Below are 6,000 nucleotides of genomic sequence, written 5' to 3' on the forward strand. Positions count from 1 at the left end.
ATTTTTCATTTTTCTATTTTTTTTTTCAAATAATAACATTGATTATCGTAAAAATATCATTTAAAATTTGAAAATATATTTTAATTACGTTGCATCGATATCGTAATATCGTTTAATGAATTTTTTTTTTCAAAAATTTTTTAAAATTTATGTATTATCAAAGAAAAACTTTTATTATTTTTTCTTTATTTATCTTATATTTTAATTTGTTTTGTTGGTTAATAAAAAATATGTATCCTGATAAGAACCTATGATAAACAATAACGAACAAACATTTCGTATTTTTTTGATTATTTTGTTTAGCTCGTTTATCTTTATCTGTTTTTTTATGAGACATTTCTTGAAGATATTCTTCAAAGAACTTGTTTTTACTATTTATGAAGTCCCTTTATGTATTGCACTAGAGCATATTGGTCTGTCGTAGTGACGTAATAAGATTTAAGGATTTTATTGAAATGTTGTTCGATAAAGTCAATTGATGATTTTGTGCTGATTTTTTTACTTGAATCATTATATATATACTTAGATAGTAAAATTGAATTTTATTGATAAAATTTTAATTATTTTAAATAATTTAAGTAATATCGATTGATAACTATTGATAATGCTAATAATATTAATACTTAAAATATTTTTAAAATCAATTTATTTTCTGATTATTTTGTAATATTTTTGTAATATTATGTGTATAAATATATATATTTATGTAAAAATTTATATTTAAATATATATATATATATATATATATATATATATATATATATATATATATATATATATATATATATATATACATATGATTTCTATTATTACAATTAAAATATTTACTTCGAGATTTTTATTTGAATTCTATTAAGACTGCGATATGAATTGTTTCTTCCATATTTTTTTATTTTAATGAGTATTAAATTTCTCATTTTCATTAAATTTAAAAAAAAAATTTAATTTTAATTTAAAATTTTTCTTGTTGTTTGTTTGGAATCCGGGCGGAAAGAGATCAGTACAATATTCTATGTGTATTTAACAATTTGTGGATTACAATAATAAAAAAAATATATAATAGAATGATTATAATTGTGGATATAAATTGCGGATTAATTAATTTTCCAATAGTTTGAAGAATTTCTCCTTTTCTATTTTCCTTTTTTTCACTTTCTACTATTTTTCTATTATTTAAATATTGAATTTGTTTTGAACATTTATATATATCTGCAAGAAGAGGAAATATGAATAAATGTCCTAAATAGTATGTGAATAAATACTGTCTTGCCGACTAATTGTGTATTTCACTTATTAAATCTTGTGGACAAAATTCTACTTTGAATAATATTAGAGTTACTCAAAATACATGGTCAATGATTCAGTCAAAGATAAATTGAACATTCATTTTTTCCAAAAATTAATTTAAATAAATACAATATAATTAAAAAAATAAATTATTAATATCAAATTTGAGATTTTTTAAAGATTTTCAATTTATTTGTGTTATTTTAGTTTTATCATAAATAAATCCAGATAGTTATATTTTTTTATAATAAATAAATTTAAATAGTTGTATTTAAAAAAAATATTAAAAATATTATAAATAGATATTTGAAAAAAATATTTTAAAAATATTATGAATAAATATTTGATCATTTATTAATTTATATACTATTATTATTTCCTAAGAAAAAATTATTGTCTTTATATTAATTTTTAATCTTTTTATTTTTAATAAATAAATTGATAATGTAGAAAATTAATTATATTCTTTAATATCATATTGAATTGTTTCAACAGTGAAAAGAATTTTATTTATAGATAAATTTCTTCTATATTTTATCTTTTGTTTGTTTTTCATATCGTTTTTTAAATAATTTTTCTTTCTAAAAATTTGTTAGAAATATTAACAATATATTCTTTTGTAATTTTACGGAATAATATAATTTAAAAAATTAATTTAAAAATGACATTTTTAATATTTTTAATATTTTATTTTAAAATAATAAATTATTTAATATTTCCATAAATGATAAGTTTTTAATTTTTAAACTTATTGTTAATTGTATTTTTAAACTTTATTGTTAATGATATTTTAATCAAAATTATTATTAATTGTATTTTAATTTGTTCATATCAAAATTTTTAATAAATTCAATCAATAATTTTCTATAATATAATATATAATTAATATATAATTAATTAATTTAAAAATATAATCTATTATGCATTAATATTGTATTAATATTAACTAAATATGTGATGTTATTAATTTAAAATATTGTTGAATGCTCAATTTCAATTTTTGGGTAACTCATTGCATGTGTTGAGTAATCTTGATCGAAGAATTCGATAAACGAAGTACGTACGTTAAGTTAATTAATTAGTAGGATTGAATCCATCTATTATTTATTGATTAATTATGTTTATATATGGCAACTATCCATATTTTTAGCACTTGAATACACATATACATACACGCACACACGATGCACGTACGACGCACGCATACATTTAATACTATATTCATGTATAAATCAAATTATACAAGAAAAAAAAGAAAAAATTTAATTCTAAAAACTGTGCAAAAAGTTGGAAAATTGATGAATAGTCAGTTTATTAAAAATTTTTTTATAGAATTATTATAATCCATACATTAAATAATATATGTAAATCATTGTATTGACCTTTTTCTGCATTCTAACAATATATTTGAAAATAAATTTTTCATACTGTTTTTAAAGATAAAAGAATGAACATTTCTATCAATACATTTCCTTTTCATCATATTAATTTTGCAATATATCATAAAAGATATGAGAAAGTTGCTTAAAATAATATGTTCTTTATAAACATATTTCAAACTCATCATAATCAATGAATGTATCAATAGATTGATTAAATTACAAATAATATTTTTATAATTAAATATGATACATAATACTGATACATAATACTATTTTATAAATTGATTGAATTTTTTTATTTTTTCTTAATTCACGCAATTATTTAATTGAATAACTATTACATTAAATAAGATTTATTATATTAATTTATCATGGATACTTGAACAAAAAATTACAATTTTAATGAACTTTATCGAAAATATATTATAATAAATGCATTTTTTTTTTAATATTTTTCTTTATTTTGAGTAAAAAAAATTGATATACGAAAGATAATATATATTATCAGTCTTTGATATATAAGAATATCATTGTTATTTAAGTATTAAAATATAATAATATCTAAACAATATCTATTAAAAAAGAAGAATTTACTTTTCGAACAAAAAAGCTCTGGATTTTTTTTCTTTAAAACCATCTATTTGCATTTTTTTCATTAAGATGTTAAATCAGACATTTATGGCATTTTTGATTTCCGTTTTGTTTTTCTTTTTTCTGTCCATATTTTCTTTTATTTTTTATATTATTGGTAATATATGATATTTTAATAATTTTTTAACATAATTATTGTGAATTTATGTTTAATATGTTATAAATTATGTTATAAATTAAATATGTTATAAATACAATTGTCTCTGTTTTCACATATAATTCGAATAATAAAAATTTGCTATATCAAATTGTTTTGCAACGATTTTCTAAAAAATTCTTGAAAATATTGAAATTTATTATATTTTCAATTAAATTATTATTAAATTATTATGTCATTATTTGTTTAATGGTCATTTAAAACGAATTACTATTTATATATGTAATAAGTATTAATGTGTCTATAATAACTTTTACATTATGTTATCTAGATTTTCATTAAAATTCTTTTTATCATTATTTTAAATTTGTTAATTATTTAAAAATTGTTTTATCACAACTATATTATTAATTATTATTAATACTTATTAATTAATTAATTTTAATTTTAAGTAAATTTCATTTAATAATTTTGAAATTATTAATTTTTTGAGATATCTTTTTCTCATCGATTTCATTGATTTTAAAATTAAAGATTCTTATTTTGAATAATATTTTTCTATATATGTATTCTTCATTTCTGGCTTCATATATAAAAATATTTTGATATTAATAAGAAATATCAAATTAAAAAGATTTTCTAATCTTTTTTAATCGTCTTATAATATTCTTATCTAACTCAATTAACAAAGTTAACTAAAAATTCATTAAAAAATATCATTTTATTTTGACTCGATACATAATATATGAGATAAAGTTATAGATGTATAAGAGATTATTGCTTTATATTTGTTTATTATAATTTAATTAAATTGATTGTTTTTTAATATATTAAAATATTTATTAGTTAGTGAAAACATAAATTTTATTTATTTAATATGTATATTTTTGCACAATAAATATACGTATAAATAAAACAACGAACAAAATAAGTATGGCGAATTAAGGAGATTTCTTTATTATTTTTCTTTATAATATTTTAATAATTTAATAATAATAATAATAATTATTTTAATTGAATATATAATTCTTTTTAATATTTATTCTCTTATTTCAATTACCTAAATAATTAAATATGTTTAAATACATTTTTCGAGAAATAATAATATTTTTTTTATATTAAAGTAAATTTATATTTTATATTTTATCAAAATCAATATATCTTTTTTTTTAATATGTTCGTTATAATCGAATTATCGGAATTATTTACATTTTTCGGAACGATATCACAAAGATTCATAAATTGTTCTGATTATAAATACATTCGATGTGATTTTCTTATATATTTTTTGATCATTTTTCACATTTTTTTTATTATATCATTATTTCACGGATATTAAAATAATATAATTAAAATAATATTATTATAATTTCAATTTAATATTTATACATAAATAGGGATATCTGTAAACACAAGATATGAATTATAATAAATGTTTGTATATTGTATAAATTGTTTTTTTATCATTATCTTATTTTTTTTATTATTATCTATTAAAGAGATAAATCTTCAAAAGAAATGTTGCAAAACTATTAAATATATTTAGATTAGTTCGGCTATTATTATGAAATTTCGTTTAAATGAGAATTAAGGATTATTAAAATTAATTCAAAGTTATTATTATAACTTGTTAAATTTATTTTTGACAACGATGAGATATTAAAAAGATACATAATTTAGAGAAAACACAATTACAAAAAAAATAGGATATAAAAAATAAGATTTCATCTATTTGATGCATCTTCTAAAATATTATATAATATTTAAAATGTTTTTGATATAATCAATAAGAAATAAGTTATTTTTAATAATAAGTTATATTTAATTTTAATACATAGTTATTATTAATTCATCTTGTATCTACATTTTACTTACTTAGATATGAAAGTGTCTGTATATATATTAAAATTAAAATTTTTATAAAAACAATTTTTTATTAATTAAAATATTATTTATTATTAAAATAAATTAATTTTTTATAATAACGTATTATTATATTAATTTCATTAATTTTATTTCAATATTTTAAATTATTTTTATTAATTATTATTAATTATTAATATTTTCATCTATAATATAAATAATATAAGCGTAAGTATAAAATTGAAGAAATGGAATATTAGGAATATATTAGAAATATTAAAAAGATATTATAATTAGTAAATTGAGTGATATTTTAAAGAATATAATAAAATATAATTGTTTATTAGAACTTTCATAATTTAATATAATAAAAGAATGAAAAATAATAGCTATAAACCTTTTAATAAGAGCAAAATATTTTATGACAATTAAAATAGATGATTGAAAAATACGAAAAGAAATCATTGTAATATAATTTAAATTACTTTAAAGTTAAAGATATATATATTATTATATTATTTATAATATTATATTATTATATTATATTATTATATTTTTCTTGTAAACAATAAATAATAAGAAAAATTAATTAAAGAAAAAAAATTTTTCTATTTTTTATTAAAAAAAAACTGAAAATTATTTTCATTTCTTGAAAAATATTAGAAATATAAAAAACTAATGTATGTATACCATTCCAAATTTTTGATAAAAGCTTTTCCT

The sequence above is a fragment of the Apis mellifera genome, linkage group LG6, assembly GCF_003254395.2.
Source record: "Apis mellifera strain DH4 linkage group LG6, Amel_HAv3.1, whole genome shotgun sequence".
In the NCBI taxonomy this organism is placed as follows: Eukaryota; Metazoa; Arthropoda; class Insecta; order Hymenoptera; family Apidae; genus Apis; species Apis mellifera.